This window comes from Vidua macroura, chromosome 1 (assembly GCF_024509145.1).
Source record: "Vidua macroura isolate BioBank_ID:100142 chromosome 1, ASM2450914v1, whole genome shotgun sequence".
NCBI lineage: Eukaryota > Metazoa > Chordata > Aves > Passeriformes > Viduidae > Vidua > Vidua macroura.
Window position 1 is genome coordinate 142,924,922 of NC_071571.1, and position 21,462 is coordinate 142,946,383.

At 43.9% G+C, this 21,462-nt stretch overlaps 1 long non-coding RNA gene across 1 annotated transcript; it reads right to left on the minus strand.

The window, feature by feature from the left end:
- Nucleotides 1-7,284: 7,284 nt before the first annotated feature.
- LOC128817194 (uncharacterized) lies at nt 7,285-19,500 on the minus strand. Its single transcript, XR_008440126.1, has 3 exons — nt 19,416-19,500; nt 8,291-8,408; nt 7,285-7,537 (listed from the first exon to the last, which is right to left on the minus strand). It is a non-coding gene; the product is annotated as an uncharacterized LOC128817194 (long non-coding RNA).
- Between the last annotated feature and the right edge of the window lie 1,962 nt (nt 19,501-21,462).

Sequence of the window (21,462 nt, forward strand, 5' to 3'; positions counted from 1 at the left end):
TGAGCAGCAGATAGCATGATGCCACAGCCCACATCAGTGAAAAGCTCTTGTGATAATTAATTTTTTTGTTTTCCATGTTCAGAGAAGCTGTGCTCTTTTCTCCCTCTCTCTCCAATTTATTGCCAATATGAAATGCTTTAAAAATGCCATTAAGGAATGTGTTACCCAGTGGGATGTATGCTATATTTCATTTTATATGCCCTTTCCAACAGCAGTGTAGCTCTGAATCTACGTTATAATTCTGATGATTGAGAAAGTACAAGCATTTTCTTTTTGGTAAGTGTAAGTTTGAGTCTACTGACAACAGGCTTCTACTATAATGTGCAGAGCCCATGTTTCCATAAAGGCACAGCAATTTTGATCCAATTGGCCCGATTTTCCAAGGTACTTGAATATCTGAGGATCTTAAGCTGGTGGTTTTCAACTTCTCAGCAAATGAGACCAGACACTGGTGATTCAAAAGCTAGATCCAAAGAAGGAATCACCCAAATTTGTGAAGTCCAATGGCTTTATCTTTTTCCATACCCCCCTCTTTGCCTTTCCCATCCCGAGAAGAACTCAGACTTTATTTCTTCACTTCCACTCTACCTTTCAAAAGCACTTCTGGAACGTTTGTTTCACCATCCTCGAAGGGGCCTGGGATCGGGGAGCGTATCAGCAGCAAGGGGTGACTCAGCAGTGAGAAGTGGTTTTCAGCCAAACCGGCCTCCCACGGCGGCTCTGAGAGGGAGTAACCAGCCCGTGTGTGCAAACACGTCGGCAGCCGCTCCTCACACAGTTTCTGCCTGCTCTGTCAGTCTCTCGTGTGTGCCCACGTAGCGCCATCCTCAGCAGCCAGGCACCCAGAGTGCATCTCCCCCTGCAATCCTTTCCCAGCCTGCAGCAGAGGATCCCTCGCCTGCCTCTTTCCCGTCTCACAGCTTGCCTGGCACCTGCATCTCTCTGCGGACCTCAGTTCTAGTAGGGGACAGCAGCACTTCGGGAAGCCCCTGAGAGAAGATGGGAATGTAGCTTTTATACATTTTATACTCAAAGATGATGTGATGAAGTGAGGTTGCCCTCTGTATTGGTTTGTTACCCCCAAGCCCAGCCTCAGGTTAGTTTGGCTGTGTGTTGTGGGACAAGACCACAGAGGGACTGGGAACAGACTGGCTGTACAGGAGCAGGATGCTCAGAGACATCCCCACCTCTGCTGTGGACTCACTGCATGAGGCTATAGGGGCAAGTATCTTTTCTGTTCTCTGTATTTAAAGGCTAAAAAAGCAACTCTGACCTTCCAAGATTAAAATAATTCAAGAGCCTGGTATGTGTCTTATTAACTGATCATTGCTCGAAAGGAAGAAACTGGGAAATAAATGCTTTCACTTATTTCATCCCACTGCTGTCTAATTCCCACAACCTCTACCTGCCTCCCTGGGCCCCTGTGTATCTCTTAGCACAAGCAACAAATTTGGTTGTTCTACTGAGAGACAGAATTCTGGTGCAATGCATAGGGAACCCTATAATGTAGCTGATAGTTAAGTGCAAATTTCATTTAAGATACTTTTGAAAGACAGAGAAGGTGGATGGCGAACCAAAGGCTGGAACAGAGGGGCTCCTGCTGACATCACTAAAGCTACTTTGGTGTCTTCAATAGGAGTCACACTGGGTGTGGAGTCTGAGACATTTTGTAGAACTCAGCCCTCCACTGTTGTGACCAATGCTGGAGGAGGATGGTTTTGAAGTCCCTTTCAGGCAGTTTTAGGCCAGAGAAATGTATGCATCCAAGATGCTAGAGATTATTAGAGTTATTTTTGCTAGCACAGTTCATTAAAAAACGTCCTTGGTGACACAGTTACTTTGTTCTGTGAGTTATAACATGAGAATAAACATTTCCCTGCATGGGGAAAGGCTGATTACTCTCTACTAAATTCACAATTCACAAAATTGTGACCTTGAGGAGCTACAAAGCTCCTGTCAAATAAGGGTAAAATGTTCCAAGTCCTAAAGCCTATCTTCCACTCCTGGGAGAAGCACCAGTAGTGTGCTGTATGCTTCAGGATTCTGCTATATGCCTTCCAGGTGCTGGCTTGCTCCAGCAGATGATGTCCTGAGTTTAGTATCTGGAGTCTGTGGAGTTGGCAAGGCAAGCAGAGCACTCAGAAATTGTTGGCTAGGGAAGAGATCCTTCAGCAGACCCTCTTCCTCTGATTTCCATCACAACCACTCACTTCTCACATGCTGCTCCTGCTTGTACTGGCCCATTGCTGCAAAGACAGTGTCTGGTGATGAAACATTTTTTAGCTGTGAGAAACAGAATCCCTTGCCACTTGCATCAAGAAATTCCTACAGCATAAGTCCATGTGCTGTGTTTTTCCTCTGTTTACATAACCTATAACTATTTTTAGCTAGGCAAGGACTTTTCATTGTTATCTCTGCTTATTTTAAAAAAAAACTTTAACATGTATTATCATATTAGTCCCAATTATTTTGTGTTGCTTTTGTTCCCTATTCCCTTCATTCCTTGCCCCCTCTCCTCAATGAATCCTAGCCCTTGATCTCCTTCCCAACAGGCATAGGCTGGTTTCAGCATGTCTGCTCCACTCTGATTTAGCCTAGCCCCTTACCCAACACAAAAACAAGAAATCCTTCTCACAATACTCAGTCACTATTGCTGGTGGCTTATTTCCAGCTCTTAAACTTACAAACCTATTTATAGATGGAAACGCTTGAAAAGAAATCATTAAGGGAATACATTTGTGAATGTAGAACAAAGATCTGATTCTGGGATTTTCTTTATGCAATTACTTAGTGTAAATAACAGTGTTTGACACCTGCTTTTTTCTCCCATTGAAATCTCAAAGCAGTTTACATCTATGAATCCATTGAGCCTGAGTGCTGCAGAGAGAGGAACCGTTCATGAGGATCTAACCACATGTTCTGATCTATTGATCTTATTTTTCTTTTAAATTCACTGACTTGCTCTTACTCTGTCTGTGACCCCACTCACGCTCCTCCTCACTTCAGGGGCTGAAGCATGGGTGAATTAGACCTTCACAGATTCGAATTACATCAAAAATACAGCACTACAGCCCTAAATGTTGACATTCAGTGGGAACCCTGAGCTCCTTGCTTTATTCTAAGCCATTAAGCATCATCATTCATCTATAAAATACAGCACAGTTACACACTGATGCAGAGATTATTTTTTCCCTATTTTTTCATTTCCCTTCACTATTAATGTAATGTGAATATCATTCACATAGTGAGTGTGGGGCTAAGGAGCTCCATCCTATTGTGCTCTGCTGTGACAGCCTTAATACACTTTTTGTGCAAATTATGTTTTGCTTTTTTCCTTTGGTTCTGATGAAAAACTGCAAACTTGCAGTTAGTGTTTGAAAACCAGTGCTAAGTTGAAAAGTTCATGCATTACTCATGGGACTGAACTTCAAAACCAGAATTTCTCTTCTGGATCATATTTCTACACAGAGAAATCAGGACTCAAGTTAACAATGACAAACCCCAAACAGGACTCAGACTAAGAACATGTGAGCCTACCATGACTTTTTAATCCTCAAATTCATATTTTTCCATTTCCCTGTCCCCTTTCAGACCTAAGTGTCACTTGGCTGCAGTTCATGAAAGCTCAGCTCTGTTGTGAGCCTGTTCACAGTTTCTTTCCATGGAGGCCAGCGTTACAAAGACAACCATGTTGATTTAACCAAGCAAAACCATCCACCTGCACCTGATATGGTCTAACAATTGGTGGAAGTACAGCAAGGCCAGCTATTTCAAGCACTAGATGAGTTCTTTCATAACTGTTTTTAACAAGGTATTTTGTTTCAACTTCAATCCCATGTTCCCAAAAAGTGTCTTTTGGTGGAAGGGTTGATTTGCTTGGGAAAATTTATTTTTTTGCTGCAAATCATCCTTTTGCTTGAATCTTTACTGTGAGCCTTGACAAATGTTTCAAAGTCCATTCAATTTTCCCTGGGCAATCATCAACATGCAGATCAGAGGCCTCATTCTGAAGATTTCTGGCCATGCTTGGGCAGAGCTGTGAGTTCAGAACTGCTCTATTACACAGATTATTACATAGATCCCTTGTACCTAGAGGTGTGCCTAAAAGATACAACTCAGCAATATGTCTGCTGGAAAATAAGGCAAAAATTAGTCTCTTTATGAAGGATATTTTAATCTAAGTCAAAGTATTAGACCTCATCTATGACAATTCAAGTGTACTGCTGTTTTTAGGTACCTTCTGGGTGAGGGATGTAACAATGATAAAGGGGGAACACAGGGAGTGAGGTAAAGGGTGGGGAGAGGACCTAGAACCACAGTTCTTTACTGCATCAGGAGGTGTGACTTGGGGTGAGACCAGAAATGCCTGTGTAGACATCAAGCACTAAACCTCATCAGATTCCACAGAGGTTTTCTCCTACTCGTGTGCAAAGCTAGCTTCACCTGGTTGGTCTTCTCACAGCTCATGTAAGAGATGGATTAAAAACCCTCTTATCTGTTACTCCTTCAGTCTGTGCAAGGCACAGTCACTTTGAAACCATGATGCACTTGGCAAAAAGACTTACTGAGATTCTTTAATATTCTCCCTTGTTATGTTCACTGGGCTGTGTTTACATGTTTTTGCCCACAGCTTGTACACCATAACTTTTTATACACCTGAAATATGCCTACACTTAGACTGAGCATTCAGAGCTTTTTGGTATCCTTCTGTGTCTCATCCTCCATCCTTGGCCCAGATACATCTCCTTTACACCTTAACAGATATTCGCTGAAGCAGAAACCTGTTGGCACCTGTGGAGGTGCCAGCTGCTCTTTAGGGCGTAAAAAAATTATGGCCCAGAACGGGGCCAAGGAGCTGATGAACAGCACTGGTGGGTGCCAAATCACTGATGGCTGTGGCGCCTGTTGGCCTCTCCTGGCTACACCTGTGCTGAGGAGCTGGCACCAGTGCTCACCTTTGGGTCCTGGGGCCAGCTGGCATCATCTGGCCATCTCCCTACTTTTAGCTTTGCTTCCCAAACAACTTTGCAGACCTCCTACTATTACTATTAGTCCCTGGTCGAGGCTAACTCCTGAACCTCTGCTGAGGAGACTTCTGGTTACCCTGGGCCATGGTCATGGCCAAGACCGCTCTGGAGTTTCACACTGTTGATGTTCCAGTATTTGACCCTGCTCCCCGGTACTCTCTATGCCAAATGGGTGCTGATTTGCTTTGTGGTGTAGCAATATCTTATTTCCAGACATGAAGGATTTTTTTCACTGTTTGGTTGGTGCTAATTTCTGTGAATCCCCTCATTGTATCCCAGTTTTCAGTGCATGTGTCCCTTGGCATATCTGCAGCAACACTATGTGTGTATCTTCGCTACAATTAAAAAGTGGCAGCAGTATTGTAGAGATAAAACAGAAATCTCTCGTTTAAAGTAATCATAAACCATAGTTCACTAATTTCCCTTATTTATTTACAGCAAGATAAACCAATCCCTGCTGAATCCCTGCTGAATCCCAGGCTGCACATCCATCTGGTATTTCTGCAAGATAGCCACATCCTGTACCCCAGGCCTTCCAAAGTTTTAAGAGCCTGGAGGATCAGATCCTAAAGGTCAAGAGGAAAATCTGAACAGGGTGTGGAAACAGCTCTTCCAAGAGACAAGCCACCCCAGCAGCCCCTGGAGCACATTGTTCTCAAATTGAATAGGTGATGGGACCTCATGAGGTGATGGCCTCATGAGATCCCACCTGGTATACTGCATCCAGCTCTTGGTCTCTCAGCACAAGAAGGATATGGACCTGTTGCAATGACTTCAGATGAGGGTCATGAAGATGATCAGTGGGCTTGAGCTCCTCTTGTATCTCAGGCTGAGAGAGCTGGGGTTGTACAGCCTGGAGAAGTAGAGGCCCCAGGGAGACCTTACAGCATCTTCCAGTATGTAAAAGGGCTGGCTGCAAGAGGGCTGGAGAGGGACGTTTTAACAAAGGCATAGGACAAGAGGGAATGGCTTTAAACAGCAAGAGGGTAGATCCAGATTAGGTGTTAGTAAGAAATTCTTTACTGTGAGAGTGGTGAGGCACTGGTCCAGGCTGCCCAGAGAAGCTGTTGATACTCCCCATCTGTGGCAGTGCTCAAGGCCAGGTTGGATGGGACTCAGAGCAACCTGGTCTAGCGGAAGGTGTCTCTGCCCGTATTTGGAGGAGTTGGAACTAGATGATCTTTGAGGTCCTTTCCAACCCATGTTTATGTCCCTTAAATTCTTCTCCCTCTGTAAAAATACATGCAATTTTATGGAGGAGGAGGATTATGAATGAATTCATAATTAAGGAGCAACCTTAATTCATACAGGCCAGAGTCGTAGCTCCAAAAATAGGCAGAAAACAAATCCCAAGGGAAAAGAAGGAGCCCCATAGGGCAGAAGAATGCTAATTCAATGGTCCAAAGGTCTTGGTTGTATGTGTATTCGTATATTATAACTCAAAGGTGAGTAAAACAACTCCGATGACAGTGATATACTGGAGAAGGCTGAAAAAAAATAAAAACACTATAAAACAGAAAGAATGAATGGAAAAGAGCAAGGAAGGCTGTGCACTCTGTTGTCTGCAAAGAGCTGCTACAAAGGGAAGTCCAACTAATGTTTGCTGACTCTAGTGCGGTAGGTATGCAGGTACTCCATGTGAAGATGAGAAGTAGCACACGTAGCTGCAGACACAGGAGCACCCCTGCACCAACTGTGGGTGGCTCTCCAGCATCCACAGAGGACAGACACACTCAAGGGCAAATCAGGTCTCTTTAGGGACAATCCTATTAAGTGCTGGAGCGGATGCTTATCACATTCAGGATGTGGTGGTTCAATCTGCCTGTATTAGAACTGGGGAAAAATTAAGGTAAGGTAATGGTAAGGCAATCACCTTCTTAATAACAGAGGGCTCACCCCTCACTTCCCCACTTAGTAAAATAATATAAAATAATGTTTCTATTTTCTACCATGCTTGGATCCTGGGATCTTTTTAATATTTTAAAATAACTTTTTTATTTTCCACCATGCTTGGATCCTGGGGTCTTATTTCTGCTGTCACATCCAGTTTGCTGAGAGAGGTAGGTTCTGTATCTCAGTCTGAGGTATGATTTTCTGTTTGTTCTTTTGAATGACTTTGCCCAAAGGGGTGATAATAAAAAAATGTGAGAGCTGGTGTCAAAATAATTTTTCTGAGCCTGGAACAAACATTTTTTTTCATTATTCTTGATATTCTCTTTTATTTGTATTTTTTCCCTTCTTCACTTACATCCAGTATTAAAGCAAAGTAAAACACACAGCGCAGATAATTCTCCTTTGCTAGCATTGGCCCATTCTCATGTGAATATGTGGGAGTTCTGAACATCACATCTGGTCTTTATATGCCTGTGATTTATGAAGACACATGATTTTCCATTCACAAGTGCACAAGAGCATGGTCATATGACTCCTGCTATTGGGAGCTCTACTGTTATTTAGCCAGAGCCAAAAGCTACAGAAGCATCCCAGAAGCAATCTCATGCAGCACCAAACTGAAAAAAAAAATAAAAGAAAGAAAGAAAAAGAAAAAAATGCTTAATATTGTCACAAAGATCAACCAGAATAGATCTTATTGTGTCCTCCCATTCTGCTGGCCAAGTGGGATGATGCTTCCAAGAGGAGGGGGGCTAACCCAGTGCTTCATGTTTGTTATTCATTTGGTTGGAAAGCTGGAATCTGGAAATGCTTTAGGAACAGACCCTCCCTCCATGCTATTTAGAAGGGTGTCAGGGATGTCTGGTGTTTTCTTGGTACATGGAGCTGGAGAACTGAGAGGAAGAGGCCCATGCAGGCCTTGACTGCCTCTATAGCATGGTCCATAAGGAGGTGCCAGTGTTAGTGCTCCCACTCCATCTGCGTGGCTCCCAGATGCCCTTAGCACGGAGAGAGCAGGAGCCAAATGGCAGCTAAGCCAGGCTGGAAAGGATCGAGAACAGATGATCCTGTTCCAGAGCTAATCCTCAAATAAGGCTGCTTTAGGAAGAGAGTTCATCTCATGCTGATACCATATTGGCACACAGTCACTGGCACAGCTGGCAGGGCCCTTCTCCCTGTCTCAGTCCTCTTCACCTCTTTCTAAATTGCTTCCTCCCTACCCCGGATTTTCTGGTTTACAGCCTGCTGTAAGGGACCTGGTCTGCTTCTAAACACATTCACAAATATTTCATAGAGTCAACAAAAGCAGGAGGTTGATTTTTGAACGAATGCCTTTTGACATTTGTATTTGGGAAATAGCATCTCCAAACCTGTATGTCAGGGGTGACATCTCAGGATCACCAGAGGTTTGGGTGGCACCATGGCTTCGATCCTGGGCATGGCCACTTCTCCCAAAGGCAGTGCAGGGTAAACCTTCATGCTCTCAGTCTAAATAAAACATAAGCTGACATGTTTTCAGTCTTTAGTATAGACATTTTAGCAACCCTTTAAATAATGTATTAGGTAATGTAGTGACATGGAGGGCACAGTGGTGCAGCTCCCACATCAAAGACAATGAAAAAGGTGGAAAAATGACAGATGCTCCATGTAGAGTTATTTCCATTCACCTATGACTTTAATATTCACAGGTGAAAAATGGTTCAAGTGAAAATTATTGTTCACTCTGGATTTCTTGGCAAACCATAGTGCCACAAAGCTTGTAGAAATGAATTGGATGCTACAGTCAGTAGGTGTTAGTGAGCTATTGATGTCACTGCAGAAACAGGATTTGCCTCGTGGCTGAAACAAGGGACTGGGAATCTCCTGGCATTTGTTAGTTTCCACCACTGATTTGAAATGGTGGCTTAGGGCAAGGCTTTTTTTTTCTTGCTGTTCTCCTGCCTGCACCAAACAGCATTTCCTGCCTTGGAGAAATGCTGGTGCTGGAAAATTAGCAAGGGGTACCCAAGAGCCTGACATGATGTGGCCACTGCTGAAAATTCCAGGGACTGTTCTCTGCGAAGACATGGATTAAGTAAAAGTGCTATTTTTGTTTCCTGGTGCTTGTTGCTGTCTGTCAGCACTAAGAACACAGCAGTGAACACATCATCACTGTCCTCTGCCATAATGGAGGAGCTGGGGCCACAGGCTGAGCATGGGAAGTTTACAAAGGGAGGTGCATGGTTGGTTTTTACATGGAGACACACAGTGTGAACAGTTCAGAGAATTACTTTAAGCAGACACATTTTGCAAACAATGTTTTGTTTCAAAACAAACAGGGAGTGATTGAAAAGCACAAAGGTCTTGGCAGTGCCACAATGAGAAAATTATAAAGGCAGTCACACGTGACGTGTTGACTGGGTTCACATACCAGGACACCTTTGGAGCTCAAATTTGCAAAAGAACAGAAGAGAGCTGGTCTTCATATCCTACAGTTTTTCAGTGGGGTTTGAGTGACCAGCACCTTTCAGCATTTAAAATAACAAACAATTCATACTTGAATTTAATATAAAAATGGGCAATCATGCTCTTTCCTCAATTCAGACCCACGATTCCTGGCTTGGGCTGCAGCATTGAGAAGATGCTGTCACTGACAGTCAAAGGTTGATGTTGGTAGATGCAGAGTGGCCAGTCTGGCTCCCAGGTGGTGGGGCTGGCAGGAGTGGCCAGGGATGGATTACACCAGAGCAAGGGACCAGGAGTGCTCCAGGGGAGAATAAATCAGCCACTGTAATTATCCACAGGCAATCAAGCAAGGACAGAGACTGTTTCCCCATTGCACAGCACACCATTTTTACAGTGTTTTTGTTGGTTAGATTCTTTCTCAATATACAGAATTTCCTTCTTTTTTTTTTTTTTTTTTTTCCCAGTCCTGTAGTTCAGCAGACAATTCCTCCCAGCAGGTATTTCAGAGTAATAGAAAGTGCTGCGAGGTCTCTTCAGGACACAAGGATGACTAACCCTGCAGCAAGTATCTCCAGCATAGATCAAGCAATGAGATGCAACCAAAGGACCTAGGAGCAGGTTCTAACCTCCTTTACACCAGCTGGATTCTCAAGTAACTCCAGGAGCATCAAAGGCTTTATGTATCTTGTTTTAATATAAATAATCCAAAATCTGAGCTGACCTCCTGCTGTCAGCAGCAGCAATGACTTCATATGGGCAAGGGTGGATCCTACCCCAGCTGGTTTTGGAATGATCTCTGTTTTTTATACCACTCTGGCAAGTGAGGTCTAACCTGGGGTAACCTGACCCACTTTGAGTTGTGCTTTACCATAACATCTGTTTCTTGAGCATGAGGTATGAGATTCTCCTTGGTGGGCTGCCATCCCACCTTTCTCTCAATATAGTGAGTCAGAAATAAGACCTTGTCTGTCCCTTGGTGGCACACTGGTGAAGGGACTAGTATCTGAGATCATCAGATAGAATGACTTGAATTCTGCCCTTCATTGCCTCTTCACCAAAATAGAGACTTGGATAAAGGAGGAAGAGGAGGAGAGCAAGTGGGGGGAAGATTTAAGGAACAGATTTAAGTAATTTCAATATGTAAGTTAGAGTTTTCTGTTATATGTATTTTGGATTGGAGATATCCTACTTGGATCCCTCACTACTGCAGTCTGGACACTTGGGGTGCTGTCTTGGCACTTTAGAGAGGGACACTGTGATATTCTTGCATTATTTTTTTAGAACAAACATGACCTTTTCTCTTTTCCTCCAGCACTGCCTGCAGGAAGACTTTGGCCATCCTTGTGTTTTATATTGCCTGCAAAATGAGTCTTATTTTCCACCCCAAGCCTTACATGGCAGGATGTGATTGTCAGACACTGCTCTACTTGCGCCATGCACATGCTCTGACAGCACTGACATGTTTATTATGATTAATAAACATTATTATTCATAGCACAGTGGCAGCTAGAGATTCTAATGATACATTAGGGCCCTGTTACTCTAAGCCCAGTAGAAACTCATAGGAAGAACAAGTAATTTAAATAGACAAAGAATGTTATTACTGTTTTACAGGTGAGACCCAGAGAGATTTGAAAATTCATCCTCTGCCTCACAGGAAGCTGTGGAGGATCAAAAGCTGAGGTCACATTCTAATTTTACTGAGATGAAAATGCAGGAGGAAAGCCACTTGTATAAAACCAAGTGCATCACAAGATACACATTCATTCCCTCAGCCCCATAGAGCTAAAGAACTTCTGGGGTTTGTTTTTGTGTTTCCCTTCCCTTGTGATTAATTTTTCTTTTCTTCTTGACTTGCAGCTTGTGAGTCATTGTTGTAGAGACGAAATTTTCATTCAAAACAAATAGAGCTCAGTTTTAATCAGGAAATCAAACACTGTTCCTTCTTTTTTTTTCTTTACCTCCCTTTTTTATATTAAACAGTATGAGATCAGGCCCTACAAAAAGAAACTCAAGTTCCACTTGGATTAACATTTGATTGCATTTTACTGCACCAAATACTAGTTCACTTCCACAGAGGGTGATGTGGAGCATTTTAACATCCCTTTACTGCTGGATTTCCTCATTCTGCTGGCAGTGGGGATGTTCTTGTCCTGTCCAGGACATTTGGCATGATCACATAGAAATAACTCAGTTCTCTCTAGTTCACTTGGAGCATGAAATGATGTCTCCATGATCTCTGCCACAAAAACTTAGCTGAGATTCGAACCCATCTTGAAATCTTAGCCCTGTCCTCTTGTTCCTGAGAATTTGCTGACCACTGTGTCCTGCCTGGGCAGCAGCTTGAGAGACACCTGTATATGCTGGTCTATATCTGAGTATGACTGTGCCATCCTGGTTTTCCCCATTCCCCCACTGTTTCAATTTATATTTTCAGCCCACTCATTGCAGGTGGTTTGTTTTCTACCAGAAATCCCTTTGGTGTTGTAATTTGGGTGAGGAAGGGGGTGGTGAAGGGTTATTTCCACATTGGCATTTGCTTTCCTCTTTTTCGTGCTTCCATGCTTCATTTCATGTCATGCTCAGCCAAAAGGATATGGTTATGGCTTGCCAGTCTACACCATGCTGTGGGTCCTGTCCCAAATACCACTAAGCTCCAGCCTCTTTAAAACCTGTGGGCCAGATGGGGACATCCAGGCATTCAGCACATAACCTGGGACTGTTCCTGGTGGGATTTCCATGGCTGGAGAAAAGTCATCCCTTCTTCCTCTTTAGGAAGGGGCAGCAGCTTTAGGATGCCAAATGCAAGTACAGGCAATGGCTTGAGATATAACATTGTGTGGTTATTAATGCTCCAACACTACAAGCTGCACAGTACCAACTCCCTGAAGAGAGATGACCCTTCAGCACAGAGAGGTGGCTTTCTGGCACTGCTGCTCCAGCCCACTTATGACTTGGTGTGGATACCTTTTAGAGGTTATAAATACATCCATGCAAAGATATTGCAAATTTGGCCAAGGATATGGACTTGGGGGTCGTTTTGTCTCCTGGTGTGCTGCAATCCAGTGCAGCAAAGTGCATTCCTCTTTACGATGTTAATTTTTAAAGGGAGATAAATTAAGCAGATTTTCCTTGAGGAAACAGAGCAGATAGCAAGATCTCAAGGCATGCTGCATTTTGAGTAAAAAGAAGGCATAATGAATGGCTGGATTTGAAGGCAAAGACCAGATATGATTTAGTCTGTTCTCTCCTTTTTATATAAGGACTACAGATGACTGCCTTTCCACTGTGTTTCAAAGGACTGTCTCAAATGGTGTGTTTCAACTCCAGGCATCTGCTTTTTCCCAAACACTGAACCACCATGGTGCTTCATAACACTTCTTGTAGCTGTGAAGTTCAGGGGCACTACGCATCTGACCAAAAAAAACCTTCTGAGTTGATATTCAAGTAGGGAGGCACTGGAAACTATGTGATGCCTTGAAGATAAGGGACTTCTTGTTTTCTTTGGAGAAATGAGACTGTATAACTCTCGCTGATCAGTTCTGAGCATATCAAACATCCAGAGATATAACCACAGATGCCTGTGGCGTCTGTCTTGGTCTTGGCAGCAGGAGGGCACAGTGGCTGTGAGGAAGCACATTTGTTAAGACTGTTAGAAGTCTTCAAGCCTGCTCATCTGTCCCCTGTGGACCTGCTTGACAGAGAGCTTGACATTGTTCCTGCAACTTCCATCTCTCTTGGGCAAGATAGACTCATCTCCTCCTGAGAGCAAGAGACATGGCTCTTGGTGACCCATTCACTGGTTACACACAAGGAAGGGAATTCTTGTGCCATTTCCCCTCTGGCATCCTCATGAATACATGTTGTGATAGACTGTAAGGAAAAATCGAGTTTGCAAACCCCATGCTTTTGATTTACCTTGACAACAGTTGCATTGCAGTTATCCTATCTTTGTGGGTTTGCTTTCTCTGTGCTTTGGCATTTTAAACCAACAGCTGATGTCAAAACAGAGTTGGGCTTCCCCGAACTTTCCACTTTTGATGGCAGACTTGTCAGACCTCTCAAACCACAAAGATGTATGGGTGGTGAGGGAGTTCTCTGAAAGCCAGACAGTGCGGGGAGCGGCACTGACTGTTCATTGCGTGTCACTCTGAGTCACCACTGAACCCATCACAGGGATGGGAAAACACAGTGCTTCTCAAGGTACCATGTTCTGAATGAAACAGAAAAAACACCTTGGATTGTGGATACCAAGACTTCTGTGGAGAAAACATTGCTATTTGAAATGAAAAATAATAAAGAGCAAGCTCAACAGGATCAAGGAGTCCTCTGGGGAGTAAGGCTGAAACATTACATGGTGCCAGAACCCTTAAAAGACTAAATGAGGAGTTCACCAATTAGCAGTGTATGTGAGCAGCTCTCTGACCTAAGTTCACTTTACTCAACACACATTATCTGATGGCTTGGAAGTGAGAGGGAAGTTGTTCCCAGGAGGCAGACGGTCACTGTGATCTAATGTCTGCATTTGCAAAGCCAAGACTTGTTACTCATCCTTTAAATAGCTATTTTAAATAGTATTATTTTTAAAAGTAGCCACAAGACAGACTTGTAAAGCAATTCCTTGTACAAAACCACAGGTTCAAAGACCAGTACTCAAGTAGCTTTTTCATATTGTAAATATGTTCTGTGCATTTCAGATTCTCCCTGCAGTAAATAATGGATTAAATAATGAAAATCCCATTATAATGAGAATGACATGAGGCTTAAATGAGACCAGAGCTAGAAAAACTAAGCCAATTTTCTGTTTTCCTCAGAAATCAGGCTGAGGTTTATCATTAATATATCATGTCTGGCTTTAATTAGGTAATTAATGAGAGCAACAAGGTAATAATAAGGTGTTTGGCAGTGGTATTCTAGCTGATTTATAGACACATCACAAAAAATCTGAGCTTTGTCTAGAAAAATTTACAACTGAAGAGTGAAGACTATAATGGAAAGTCCAACGCTGCCAACTTTGGGAGCACCCTAACAATAAGGTGGACTCTTCCTTACCCTTTCCTGTTGGAGCTGAATCCTGCACAAAGAAAGACCAAGACAGACAATAGACCGGCTACAATTAGGGATGTGGATGTACAGAACATTTCCTTCTCTCATTGACTTTCAGGAAATCTGTGAAGATGCTCAAGTGGAAAGGGAAGCAGAGGCACTGAAATCTCTCAGGCTGAGGGTGAAGCCCAGGTCTTGCAATTTCTGGGCAAGTGCTTGAATTAACTGGGTTTTTCACAAAAAGACATATTTACCTGCTTCAGGCATATTCAGGAAGAAAAAAATTTAAAGAAGAGCTACTTGGTAATCTCCAGCCAAGGGAGGATTATGGTGATCTATGGGAGTGCTCAGCCCTTGCCACATCCTAACTGTGCCATGGGGACACCAAGGTGTGTAGCAACTTTCCATTCTCTTCCACTCTTTGGATTTCATGGGAAGAAGACGTGCGTGTGTGGGTTGGAAGTCATGGCCTGCCCCAGCCAGTTCCTGGCTTGTCTGTATGGAGGTCTAGGGGGTGAACTGTGCATCATCAGAGTTCTGCAGCCACACAGGGGCATGGCCCAAGCTGACACCTGATCTGAGCTTTCAGAGAAATACCTAAGTCAAAGATGGCATTTTCAGGATTGACTTCTTCACATTTTAATCTCTCTTAGCAATGTCCTGCTCAGAACCATCAATGTGTGGCCCCATTCTGGCCTGCCAGGCCCCTCATTGTGGCAGTGCTGTAGGTGCCTTAGCCCATGTCATCCTCAGGGCCTTCTGCCTGCCATTCCACAGCCTGCCTTTCACCTGCAGCTTTGTACCCTTTCTCCTAAGATGCCACAGGAATGTTTCCCAGCACTTCTGGAGTGGTTATTTCCTCTGATGTCAGTTGTTCTCACTATTTCTGCTCCCATGCTGCTACTCTTGTGGAAACCTTATACTTTTCTTTATGTGTGTTCCCAAGGGGAGCAAGTACCACTGGGGTGAGACTCGTGGCCACCCTTTCTCTTCCTCTTGGGGGTATCTTGCAATGAGATACCCAAAAATAATCAGATTAACAACTAGGAGGCCTGCAGTACCCACCCTGGTCAAACTGTTCTTCCAATGGCATGGTGAGCAGGAATAAAGTACAAATTCCCCCAAACAGCTCCTGATTAAAACTGTTTGGTAATTATGGGGCATTATGATGGGGGGACCCTCCTACACAGAGAGAACACCCAGCTATGGGGATCCATTATTTGTCTTCCCAGCTGACTGCTCAGAGAATTTTCCTTTCTCCTTATCTGTCTCTCTACTTCAACACTCGTGCCTTGCTGTCACTGATAGGGTGATAACAGCAAGGGCTGCTTGATAAGATGACTGCAAACATGGTGCCCTAACTCAGGATGTGGTTATGCCTGTATCTTAGAAAATTCATACATCCAAACCCTTGTCTTCATAGTACATCGTTCTTTCAACCAGCTGATACAGAAATGTACTGTGCTCTTTCCTGGAAAGGACTCATGAGATGTTCAGGTCAACTTCAGATCAGATCTTTAAAAGAATTCTTGTTCCCTATTTATTATAAGAAAGGCCATCAGCATCACCAATTCTACAGTTATGGCTCATGTTAAGGTTTCATAATGTTACAGAAATGTGGACCTACTTCTTTGGTAGAAAGAAGTATGTCAGTTCATGACTGATGAATTTTTCAAATCACCTTTATCTTTAGATCCACCTAGTCATTAAGACTCAGAAAGGGACTATACAAATATGTTTATATGCAAAAGATGGTGCTCTGTGTGGAGCAACTGATTATATTAGCAGCTTCAATACTGACTGAAAAGTTCCTTAGTCCTCCCAAAACTCAGGAGTCACTCCAGCTAAGAAAGATATGATTTCTTTGTTTTCCAAATGCTGTTGGAGATTCATTTCAGTCAGAGTCCTAACTAGCACAAGTACAGACAAAGCACAGGGAACACACAGAGATTGTGAAGGCTCAAACTGAGAGAGCCCAACCTCCCAGCATCCTGAACAGCAGCTGTGAGAGAGTTATTACTGTGATGATACATGAGATAGAAGGAAAGATGACTAACAAGCCTTTCACTTAAGTTGTGGCTGAGTCTCTCAAAACTAGGAACACTCAACTGCCTCTAGGCAAAACTCTCCATCAGTCCCAAGGAGTAGACTGTGCACTGAATGAGTAAACTGAAGCCAGGACACAGCAATTGCTCCAATCACTTGCCACTGGTGATTTCCACCCCTGGTGCTTTGAGCTCTAGTACGCAGCTTGCAATGCCCTGGCTCCAGATCACTGTTGGCTCGACAATGTCTAACATAACTCACCCATTACACATTGTCTAGGGTTCAGCTGTCATGGCTATAAACAGCAAAGTAAGAAGAGATAAGAGATTACCCAGATTACTGGCAGCAGTAGAAGCTGTAGAACAACCTTGGCAAAGCTGCTTTTGCTATCTAGAAGAAAGCTGAGTAGAGAGGAAAACAAGGCTCTGCCTCTATTGGGGCACAGTCCTTGGCATCCTGCTAGGAGAGCGTGACACAGGCTGCCATCACCCTGTCAGCCCAGCAAGGCTCTGTACAGCCTTAGGACATCTCCCCAAGAGGAATATTTGCCAACAGCACGGCCCTGCTAAAGGCTCAAACATGGAAGGGAGTTTTTAAGGAGCCCCACATGGTATCAGGGAATATTTCTCCATCATATGCTTACCCTGAGCAGGCAGCAGAAAGGGTTTATGCTAACGTGCTCCACAGCCCCTATTTGCAGCAGGCTAAGCCTCATTAGAAAGGGATTGGAGCCATGGATGGGAGCCATGGATGGAAGCCATGGATGCTCAGTGCAGTGTTGGGTGCCCAAGTTAGCTGAACTGCAGGAACAGCTCATGGCCATGCTCTCACTCCTTTACAAGAATCAAGGAGAGCACATTCATCCAACCCTCTTCCACTGAGGCTTAACATAATGTGTTTCATCTCCTGGCTGCTGTAGGCCAAGTGTATGAATCAGTCAGCTCTTGCAGCAGAGCTGACAAGTAGGAACTCAGCCATGTGTCTCAGCCTTCCGGGCTAACTATTGTCACAGTGTCCTTCCTCCTGTATTTATCTCAGCTTGTTTATGGCCCTGCGTGGTTGGGTCACAACAGATTTACTTCATGCCTTCCCCTGGCAAGGGACAGGTTCCCATTCCATTTTTGCCGTGCAGTTTTCCCTTTTCTGGGCTGCTGTGGCTTAGGCTCTTTTCCCTCTATGCAGGGAGGTGGGTTGCTGAGCTTCAGAAGTATTTTTTATGATTTTACTTAAACCCACCATTTCTGACTCTCTCTATTCATATTCAGACATGTTCCTCTATTGCTCTCCATGTAAGTAATAAAGCTCTCTTCATAAGAAAGCAAACAAACAAACAAAAAGCTTAGCACCAAAAGCTGTTTAAAACAGATAAAGTTTAAAGCCTTATATAAAAAGTGGGGCTGATTTTTGCAGTCCTTATTGTACTCAACAGAGCATTTTGTCATTATAACTTTGCACTACAGAAAAAGAACCTTGCAATAAAAGGCTGCCAGAAATTGACCTTTTGTTGCAAATTCTGCCATTCAAGCATAAAGCAGCAAGAAAGGCTACATAAGCTGTGTTAAAAGTAGGTCACTGTACATCCGCTGTTACCACGGCTGGGCCTGGCTGTGTGTTGCTAACAGGGTTTCCTGGTTTGAGCAGCAATACACACACAGGAGAGATGTGAACTCACACCACTTCATACAGTGCAGAAAGGCCAGAGTGGTGGCAGGGGGGATTGAAAGCCTTGTTCCTAGGTAGGGCAGGTCTCCTGCAGACCATCTATACAGCTGCTTTCTGAGAAGCAGGGCATCCTGATAGTAGGGATGGTGTTTCTGCAAAGAGCCTGGTGCCTGGCACTGCCACCCCTTGGGTAGGTTCTAGGCCTCTAGCCCCGGGTATTCCCTTTCCTCAGCAAAGATCTTGCTCTGTTATGCTCTGACAACTACAGGGAAACAGGAGTGAAGAAATGACTGTTCTGGGGGTCTCATCTCTTCCAGTCTCATTGGTTTAGTCTCCACAGTCACATAAAGTCACCCAGACCACTGTAATATTAGGTCTCTCTCAGCTAGAGGGCAGAGAGAAAGAGAGCCTCCACAAGTGTCTGAACTGTCATTGACTCTTCACTGTTGGTCCTCTGAAACATTCAGATGGTCTCATCCCTGCAGCTCCAGGACAGTCCAAGTTAAAACAACAGCAGTGGCTTAACTCAGCCTGTCCCCTTCTAGGGCTACATACTATGGATGATCCCTGGGTTTTTTCAGCATTGTCAACATTACTGAAGACAAAGCTGATTCCAAGAGTCAATAGTATCTTTCTCCATTAGCTCCACTGGGATGGCTACAGACATTACCTCAGAAAGCCACCACAGTCCAGAAAAATGTTTAAGTGCACAAAGCTCCAAAATGCCCTTCTGAATTTGAGTGAACAAAGCTCAGGGTCATACGCTTCCTTGACTCAGACCCTAACTAGCATACTACACATAATAGGAACTCCTCAAGAGAACAATTATAACATCCATGTTTCCCCTGACTGACCAAGCTTATCTGGCTCAGCTGCACTAACTGGTTCAAAACAAGACTGGATTCAAGATCCAAGCTCCTCCTGGAGATTGACAGCAGACTCTGTCAGGTGATGGAGAGTAAGAGCACTTCCCCAGAACTATTCTGCCTTGTCCTCGGCTTAAGGATTTCCTGTTAAATCGTTTACTCAGCATCAGGGAAAAGCCTTCATTTACTATCCTTGACATACAGTGACATGATAGACCGAAGGGGAAAAGTTGTTTTCCTTTCTATCTCCATTATAGACTTACACAGTGTAATAATATGCAGCCTTTGATCTTGCTTTATGTTCTGCATCATCTTTGCAGCTGATTGGAAAATAAAATATAGAATGGTTGATTTAAAGATGTTCAAAGTAACAGACTAACTAGACTTTATGATTTGTGCTGAATTATTTACTGCACAATAAATAACTTACCTGTTTTAGTAGACAATCTGCCCACCCATGGGCTGCTATTCAAAAGGGCCTAAACACTGTCAGAGGAGAGAAGTGATGGAAGCAAGATGCTGGTGCCTGGTCACCTGAGGAAAGAACAAATTATGGAAGTTGTTTGGGTGTTTTTAATTATAGCATTAGATAGATATTAAGCAGGAAGGTCCTTCCCAATATTTCTGTGGCAGTTGTGGGCGGTCCCAAATTGATGTATGGTACCCTAACCTGAATAAACACAGGGTAGGCAGACTGGGCAGCCCAGGACCCCACAGAGCTAGAACACCATGACTTGGTGATGGACATTGTAAGGCAACCAAAACCTGGACCAACATGCTTAGTTGACACACAAGGTGTTGCATTTAACCCAAACCTAAATACAGACTGATTAAAACGGTGCTCTGCATATGAGCGCCAAACTCGTTAACTCCCCCTGAAACAAACCTCACAGAATTTCTGTTATCTTTGTAAGCCTGGTTTTCTGAAGAGTTTTTGTAGTCATACTGTGTGTTCACACATGTGTAAATGTACAGATGTGCCCATCCCATGGAATCACAAAATAGTTCAGCATTTTTGGGGACCATCTGGTCTGATCCCTGGTCAAAGCAGGGGCAATTAAAACAGCTTGCTCAAGGCTGCTTCCAGTCAGGCTTTTAATATCTCCAAGAATGGAGTCTCCATAAGCTCTTTGGGCAACTGAGTCTAGTGTTTGACCATTGTACAGTAAAAATTTATTTCTTTGGTTTACGCAGAATTTCCTGTATTTCTCTATGTACATTGCCTCTCTGGTGGTGTCACTGGGCGCCACCATGGGAAGCATCTGGCTCATCTTCCTTACTCCCCTCTCCTCTCCAGTCAGCTATTCAAAAACATTGATAAAGTCCCCTGCAGCCTTTTCTTCCCCAGGCTGCATAATCACAACTCAACCTCTGCTTATATGGCCCTGAACCATCTTTGTGACCTTTTTCTTGGACTCCTTCCAGCAGGTCCATGTCTGTCTTGCACTGGGCAGCCCAGAGCTGAGCACAGCACTCCAGAGATGTGTCACCAGGGCTGAACAGAGGGACAGAGTCACCTGCCCTGACCTGCTGGTAACACTCAGCCTGATGCAGCCCGGAAGGCTGCTGGCCACCTTTGCCACGAGGACACTGTGGCTCTTGCATCACTCCTCCCGGTTCTTTATCATCTGCAAACATGCTGAGGGTGCATCTGGCCCCATTTTCCAGGTGACTAATGAAGAGAATTAACAGTACTGGCCCAGTATCGACCCCTGGGGTACTTCAGTGGTAACTGGCCTCCAGCTGGACTTTGAGCTGCAAAGTCCACCCTCTGAGCCCAGCAGTTCAGCCAGTTTTCAGTCCACCTCACTGTCCATTTATCTAGTCTGTACTTCAACATTTTGTCTTGAGGGTGTTACAGGAGACAATGTCAAGAGCCTTGCAAAACAAACAGCATCCACTGCTCTCCTTTCATCCACTGAGCCAGTCATCACATTGTGAAAAGCTGTTGGGTTAGTGAAGTATGATTTGACTTTTGTAAATTTCTGCAATTGGGATTATTTCCTCCATTTCTGAGGGATCATGATGAGGCTAATCAGCCCGTAGTTCTTCAAATTCTCCTTGCCTGTGTTGAAGACAGAACTAACATTTACAATCTACCAGACCTCAGGAACTTCCTCAAGTTAACACAATCTTTCAAAGATAACTGAGAGTGGCCTTGCAATCACACTGACCAGGTCCCTCAGTACTAATGGATGCATCCCATCAGATTCCAGGGACTTGTATATATCTAGACTGGCTTAAATTAATCTTTATCCATTAAGAGCAAGTCTTCCTTGCTTCAAACTTTCCTACTGGTTTCAGGCATCTGGGATTCCTGTAGGCAAATATTAAATCAAAAAAGCAAGGGAAAGAAGGCACTGAGTTTGCCCTTTTCCGTGTCCTTTGTCACCAATTTCCCTGCCTCATTCTCATCGCATCATCACTGCAACCAAGGCTACCCCTGACTTTTCTACTGCTGACCAGGTTTTCCACAT